Below are 8,348 nucleotides of genomic sequence, written 5' to 3'. Positions count from 1 at the left end.
GTCTCTTTCTGTCTCTCTCTGTCTCTCTGTGTCTCTGTCTGTGTCTCTGTCTGTCTGTCTGTCTGTGTCTCTCTCTCTCTCTTTCTCTCTCTCTCTCTCTCTCCAACCTAGGTTTTGACAAGAAACCCTATAACACCTCACTCAGTGTCATTCATCCTAGAAGCATTTTCAGTTGGACGATGAAGGGTTCAACTCACCAGGACTGGTCATACTCCTATCTGCTGACCCACATGTTCTGAAAGGTGGGCAGCGGGGCCACGATGGAGCCACCAATCCACACGGAGCACTTGTGCTCCGGGGGAGCAGGATCTTGATCTTCATGTGCTGGGAGCCAGAGCACTGATCTCTTTCAGCGTCCTGTTACCAGGGAACACAGGGCAGCACCGTGTTGGCATAAAGGTCCTTGACGATGTCGACGTCATAATTCATGATGGAACTGAAGGTAGTTTCGTGGCTACTGCAGGATTCCATGCCAGGATGGATGACAGGAAGAGAGTGCTTCAGGACAACGGAAGTACTCGCTGCCAAGGCCAATCCAGCAGCTCATAGCTGTTCTCCAGGGAGGAGGAAGATGCAGCCTGTGCCGTCTCTTCAGTGGCGTCCAGGACTAGGTAGCACACAACTTGATAACATGCAAAATTTGAAACCTCCACTGAGGTGGTGACGCTGTAGCCACACTCAGTCAGGATTCTCATAAGGTAGTCTGTCAGGTCCGGTTCAGCCAGGTCCAGACACAGATAGCAAGTGGGAGAGCATGGCCCTCATAGATGGGCACAGTGTAGTTGACCCTATCAAAGGAGTTCATCACGATGCCAATTGTAGGGCCAGATGCATAAAGGGACAGCACAGTCTGGATAGTTATGCACATCACTAGGGTACTGAAGGTCTCAGAGATGCTCTGGGTCAGCTTTTCACGATTGGCCATGGGTTTCAGAGGGCCCTCAGTGAGCTGCACCGGGTGCATGTCAGAGGCCCCCAGGAGGTGTGGTGCCAGATCTTTTCCATGTTGTCCCAAATGGTGAATACCATGCCTGATGGGTACTTCAGGGTCAGGATGCCTCTTTTGCTCTGGACCTTCTCATCCACATAGGAGTCCTGTGGCCCATTCTTCTGGGAGCCCAGGATTGAAGGAAGACAGACTGGGAAGCATCATTGTCCACAACGAATCCAGCTTTGTATATACTGGAGTCTTTGTTGGAAATAAATACAACAATAAAGTCATCCATGCCACACTGTGTGGTAGGTGTGGACCAGCAGATGAGCAGAAGCAAGGGGCTTTGCCCAGGGGGTAGACTTGGACTCACTAGTCACAGTGTCGTTCTTTTTTTTTGAATTAAAAATATTTTATTTATTGTGTGTGTGTGAGTATATTAGCCTGCATGTGTATAAGTGCACCTGTGTCATCATGCAATGCCCTAGGAGGTCAGAAGTGGGCTTCAGATTCCTTAAAACTGGAGTTTACAGAAGTTGCCCCAGTGCGGGCTCTGGGAATCAAACCAGGGTGCTCTGTAAGAGCAGCCTGTGCCCTTAACCGCTGAGCCATTTCTCCAGTACCACCACCCCCAGCAGCATTTTTAAGGATACAGAAATGGATGACTATTCTTTTTAAATGTAACCTTCACAGTATCAATTGGCAAAACTTTCAGATCACCCTTTATATCCTCAGTGCTGCATTTCAAAGTGGAGAGATTTAGTCATCAGTAGATGGGTGTAGTCTCTCCATGGATCAGTGAGTGCCAGGGCCAGATTTGAATGCAGGATTGTATGAATGTAAGTATGTTCATGTTGTTTCTATCCAGAGATGAACCACTACTTGTGAAATGGGAGGCAGGGCAAAACAAAATGCTACTGAGTTCACAAATCCTTCTCCCTCTGCACTGTACCATATTTACCATATTTGAACTTGTTTGAAACACTCACAATCTATAATTGATTTTACTTCAAATGAGAGTCAGGGCCTAATGGAAATTTTCCCACATGACTTCTTTTCTTTTCCATCACTCTGGATCTCTCTGTCCCTCTACTGTTCTGTATTATAAATTCATTTTTTCATCCTAATATAGAAATAAATGTACAAATCATAATTAACAATTTCCCTCTCTACCAGCGTCTGGTACTGAAACTCTAAATACCATATTATCAAGAGACAAAAAAGTTTAAATCAAGAGAATGTCTATCTGCGATCTCAGGTGTTAGCTGTCCTCATCCTGTGTTCCATATCTTAAGTTAAAATATACAACAGATGTTTGGGAGATTGCAGAACAAGCACTCATGGAGGAAACACCCTCCATTCCATTTCCTCAGTTCTCTATTGGTACTTCCAAAACTGATATTTTTTGACTGTTTTAAAAAGCATAGTTCTTGGATCCATGACAATGTCACAGCCACCACCTGTAGGGAACAAGCTTCTAGAACATTAGGTCACGTTTATTCTGTCAGGCAAGAGTCTGGAAGTACAGCTGCATACCATTACCATGTAAGAGTTAATGATTTTGTTCTAAACTCTCTTCTCACTCTTCCAAATAATAAATTTAGTCTTGACCTCTAAATTTCATTTTTCTCTAAGATCTGTGTATGGGTTTCTCATTTTAATATATTTGTAATAATAGATATATTAGTTATTATGAGCTGATGAGATAAATTCATTTTCTCTGTAAAAGTATCATCTGCCTTAGATTAGAGTCTGTGCAAGAACTAAATGGTTTTTGCTTAATTTCAACAAGACACCTGAAACCAATTCACTCTTTGGCACTGCCTGTCTCAGATCTATCGTTATGCAACCTGAGTTTTCAAAGTCTGAATCAAAACCATGAGAGATCAGTCAGATTGCTGTAGGACAAGCCCACAAACCATTTACCTTTCTATTTAATTTTTTTTTCTCAAAGGAGTTGTATTCCTTTTTATTTGGATATAAGAAATCAATTTTGAAGTGTCAAGAAAACAAGCATTTTCATAATATTGTCTCCAACATGGATGCCAAATGGATCAAAATTCTTCATGACATACAAGTTGGAAGCCTGTGCTTGTTTGCCTTTGGTAATACAAGGGGTCCTTTTTCCCTTCTGTTTAATAATCAAATTACCTATGCCAGAAACTATATTTATTTCAAACTTGGGTTAAAAATCACTGTGACCTTTTTAGAGGAAGAGTAAAAAACAATCTACTCAAATCCACAAACCAGTGTTTTTATTTTGAAGAAAAACAAACTTCTTGATTTGATGAAAAGAAAAAAATGAGGCAGAGAGAAAAAAGAAACTATATCAAACAATTGTTTCTTGATTCACAATTTCAACTATTCACAGTTTTGGGAGTTACTACTCAATGATTTGAGGACTGTCCTGTATCATCTTGTCTATATATTTTATGGGTGCCATTTTGTTGTTGTTGTTGCTGTTGTTGTTGTTGTTTTGCTTTCATTATTTTAGAATAAGTGCAACATAGAGTGTGATTGAGTATAGAATTAATTTCAGGCCCAATCTTTTCAATCTCCATATCCATTTATCTGGACGTTTCTACAGGTTATGTAGTGTTGTGTGTTGAATATGGTTTACTGAAGAAAAATTTATTATTCTTTCCCTTAAAAAATAGTCTTATAACTCCTTACTTATTAATTGTCCATTATTGTTAATAATATCACCAGAGTCCACTCCACTGACTCAAGTTATAACACACCCTACCAGGGAAGCAAATGTGTGAGGCTTGGCTGTCCAGCTGCTTTTTCTAGTGGTGACTCCACCTGCAATTTTTCCTCAGAGCACAGTGGAGATTGTGAGGTCATGGGATTGTGACAGAAGGGCCCAGAGACACTTATCTGTATCTTTCTTTCTTTCTCTTCAGTTCCAGAAGCACAGACATGACAACAGACTGGGGTGGGTAAGAGTACCTCAAGTCTGTGCTATCAGGACTGAATCTCAGTTACACAGAACTGTGGAGCTCATACTTTCAGTGGCAGGGAGTTCTTGCATATAAACCAGAAAAAAATATTATCCTCTATTTCTAATACCAATTTTCCTGACCACTTGACAGTCCCTTAACTAAACCACTTATTGGCTGTACTGTGAACTCATTTTCCATGCCACTTCTACAAAACATTCAGGTACTGTCAGTACCAAGGTGCATTTGATAAATGTGCCACAGAGACAGAGACACTCAGAGGAGCATCTGGGGCAAACCAGCCTCAAACTTTGGCTTCTCTAGGGAGTTATGAATGGCATCCCTGTGGGAGGATATATTACCATCATACTCATGGTAATAAGTGGCCCTATCTTCATATTATAGGTTGTTGATGGGGAGGAAATAATTTGTTCCAGATCTATTGCCACAGAATCTGGGTGTGACAACAGATTGGAAACTGGGTATATATTAATTCAGGAGCTTTGGGATTTTCCTTGATTTCTGTTAGTACCATGCTAAAGTAGTGTAAATATTTTGACCTGCCTGGAAAGTGATGGTAACTCTGTCTCTTCAAGTGATACAGACAAGGAAGATAGAGAATGGGTCATCTGGATGACACATTTTCCAAATGTGGTTGGAAAAAAAAGTATGATCTGTTAAACCTGTGACAAAAAATAACATAAAGAATATACAATGAAGAATTGTGACCACAGTTGTTTAAGTAAATTTCCATTGTTGTCCTTCCTAACCTAGGATTCCAAGTAACAGGAACATGGCAAAGTGAGTGGGGACATTAATGCATGTGCTGTGACTGCGAATGTGTCTTGAGTGTATTATAACTAGCATTTAAGGAAACATTTGAAAAAACAAAATGAGGAGATTATAGAGGACTTAATCCAGGATTTCTGCTATCCTTGTAAAATGAAAACAGTAGGTTTCAGAGACACCGGGGGCACATCTACAAACCAATGAGAAGAATCTAGAATGTCAAAGGTGCCAAAGTTACACTGTTCTCTGTCAAAGTATGCACAATAATGACATAATACGTCAGTGATACTCAAGTCCATATTTTCTTAGTCTTTGTTTTTGTAGTCCTAGAAAATCAGAAACAATTAGTTGTTCAATACTAACGTGAAATAAGAAGAAAACATACTTTAAAAAAAAAATTCATTCTGGAGGCCGAGCATGGTGGCCTGGTCTACATACTGAGTTCCAGGACAGCTGGGACTACAGGGAGGCCCTGTCTCAAAAAGACCAAAAAAAAAAAAATTCCTTCTGTAAAGTAACTGGAGCACCATCTTCAAAACAAAATGACCTTAAAACAAAGGAAAAGTTGCTCAATTTTTCTGGACAGGAGACTCCAGAGATCTTAAATAGATCACATGGTGAGAGTGGATCCATTTGGAACGAGAATCAGAAACACTTTGCCCTGTTTTAAATAGATGTGGTGACTAAAGGGAACACTGAATATGCTAATGCATTGGATGTTCTCAGCTTCTTGACAGTGGACAAGCTCGTGATGCCTTGACTTCCCAGTCATGACGAACTATCACTTAGATCTGTGAGTAAAGCAAACCCTTTTATCTTGCTTGCATTGGAGGTTTTTATTCCAGCCCTAGGAAAAGAAAAAGGGACAAGAATTTTTGCAGAGAAGAGGCACTGTTCCTGTGATAAACATGATAATGTAGTTCTGGGACCATTAGGAATGTTTTATAAATGGAATGCAGAAGAGTCCAGAAAATAATGGGCCAGTATGGTGGGAAGACAATAATGCTGAGAAAAACATACAGTGGAGATCTGGCTCATGAGTTCTCAGAGGAGAATAAGGATTCTATCAAGCACTGGGCTTGTGATCATTGTTATGACATTTTTGCCATGAATCTGGCTTCATTCTACCTGTGTCTGAAGAATCTGAATGAAGTTTAATTTTTTAAAAAGATGATTAAGGTTTTGAGAGATTAAATTTAAAAGTAGGAGAGCATTAGTCTTGTGCCAAGACGGCAACTGTGATTTATTAAGGAGTTCGGTATCACTAAAGTGACCCCTCTTATGCTGCTCTGTGATAATAGGAAAGGTATCCTGAGGGACAATACCACCCCTGGAGGCTCTGCCGTGTAAACATCAAACTCTTCTAGGAGGTAAGCTTAGATTTACAGGGATTCAATCTCCTTGAATATAACTTCCTATAAAAATGTTTTCTCATGGTCAGCACACAGAAGCTGATACAGGTTTGTTGAAAAGGGGCCAGGCTCCATCCTGAACTGGGAGCAGAGCTTGGTGGCATTAGCTATGTGGTGCTGGTTTTGAAGGTGTGGAGGAAGCAAGATGGATGATGTCATAAACAGCTGAAGGCAGGCAGTGTGTGGCAGCATCTGATTACGTGCATCTGTAAAAGGAAGGGATATCTTGAACCAGATCTCTGGGGAGGGCTCAATTCTTGTGACTATAAGGAAGAAAAAGATAAAGGTGATCCCCTTAAAACTGATGAAATTAAAAATTGGCACTGGCCTTTATGGGGTAGGTATATAGGCTTTAGAGATTTTCAGAATAGATAATTATTTCAAGGCCTTGCATAAAGATTGGTGTGGTCAAGATTCTAAACTTCTCAGCAGACACCATAGCAAGTCTCTCATTTTGGAAGAGGAAACTGAAAATTCACACTTTCTCAGATTCATACCGCAAGGTACTTTCGGGATAGGAAAAAGGTACAAGAATTTTCTTATTATCACATGAAAAATCATGTCTTATGACTTTTCTTCCCATATAGATTCTTTCTTGTCATGGGTGAAACCTCAAAATGACAACTGACTCCTAAGATATTCATCTAGAGGTCATAATATTTTTAACCTGAACAGAAGATTGGACCGCACTCAGGCATTTATGTGGAATTTATTCATGACTCCTGATGAGACTGCTTCTATGGTAAGATAATTTGACTTGGACTTAGAGAAAAGTGTCTTTTATTTGAGTGCATTTTTCTCTACATATTTTCATTATTTGATCAACTTTATGACCTCTATTAACATGAAGTTCATTTCTGATTCTGCTCCCAGAAGCTCAGTCCACACTTCCCGAAGTGTACTCTGTCTTGGATGGCCTTGCTGGGACAGAATTACATAGTGTGGACCATTTTTCACATATCAGAATTTTAAGAATGAGGATTGTAGTGGACATTCCCTCTCCATGTGTGAGACGTCAAATGGCAATGTTTATGGATTGTATTTTTGTCATTTATCCACTTGTCATAAGCTTAAATACTTTCGATCAAATTTGTTTGATAACATATATTATGTAAAGAAAAACTGGAATACCTTCCTTGTCATTTATTGAGTTGCATGGTATTCACATTGTTATGTTTTCATTTTTATGTTTTACTGGAACCTACTGTGCTGTCTGTTTTCATCTCTCTATGGCTGTAGAAGGAAGCATCTGTATGCATATCTCTTGTGAAGGTTAATCACAGTCACTTATGTAAGCTGGCTCCATTAAAAGGCATGGCATATCTTCAGTCACTACCCCTTTGGATGTTAACAAGACTCCATAATTCCAAACATGGTTCTATGCCAGAAGGTTTGGAGATCAGATTTCTTATCTGCACTCTGTGGTGTGCAGCCTGGTGATGCAGTTTTCTGCTTCCAAGAGTAGAACACTCACTGGGGGCCTATACTGTGGAAAACCTTTGAACACGGTCCTCTCATGTGAAGTCAGCCCTTCTGCTCAGCTCTCAGAGAAGATCCAGGATAGGTGATGTGAAAATGATGAGGATGCTGGAAGGAGTGTGAACAAGTGTGAAGGAAGTCTCATATGTTTCTAACCTTAGGAATATTTTTCAGATTACCACTCCAGACCAAATGTACTGTGAGAGATTAGATATATCCAGTGTTTCTTTTTCTTCCTATACAATGACCATCCTAACAAATGCAACTTAGAGTTTCAGTGCAATGTCAATAAAATTTTCATGGTATTCTTCACTGATATAGAAAAGGACGTCCTAAAATTCATATGGAATCAGTAAAAACCTTTCATAACCAAAGCAATCCTCAGTGTTGTGGGTTGGATAAGTGTCCCCATAGGTTCCAAGTATTTGGACATTTTCTGCCCATTTGGTGACACTGAATTGGAAGGTTTTCAGAGGTGTGACCTTGCCAGAAGAAGCTCATCACATCCTTGGGAGTAGACTTTGAAAGTTTGTAAGCCTTGCAAGTTTCCAGATTTCCTCTCTCTCTCTGCTTCCTCTGCCTGATTGAGGATGTGATTGTTTGGCTTCCTGCTCTGGCAATATCTGCATCCATGACTCCCAGGAATTATGGACTCCTGACCTTCTGTAACTGTGACTCAAATAAACCTTCCTTCTTTATGTTGCCTTGGTCGCAACAGAAAAGTAATCAATTTAAAAGATCAATGTTGGACAGATTATCACACCACATTTCAAACAATATTACAGAGTTAGACTA

At 40.0% G+C, this 8,348-nt stretch overlaps 1 pseudogene; it reads right to left on the bottom strand.

The window, feature by feature from the left end:
* Positions 1-214: 214 nt before the first annotated feature.
* Positions 215-1,181, bottom strand: LOC103737325 (annotated as a pseudogene).
* Positions 1,182-8,348: the final 7,167 nt, after the last annotated feature.

This window comes from Nannospalax galili, unplaced genomic scaffold, assembly GCF_000622305.1.
Source record: "Nannospalax galili isolate Female #2095 unplaced genomic scaffold, S.galili_v1.0 scaffold2071, whole genome shotgun sequence".
Classification (NCBI taxonomy): domain Eukaryota; kingdom Metazoa; phylum Chordata; class Mammalia; order Rodentia; family Spalacidae; genus Nannospalax; species Nannospalax galili.
Note: the sequence above shows the minus strand (reverse complement) of the source record. Positions and strands in the feature narration are given on the sequence as shown.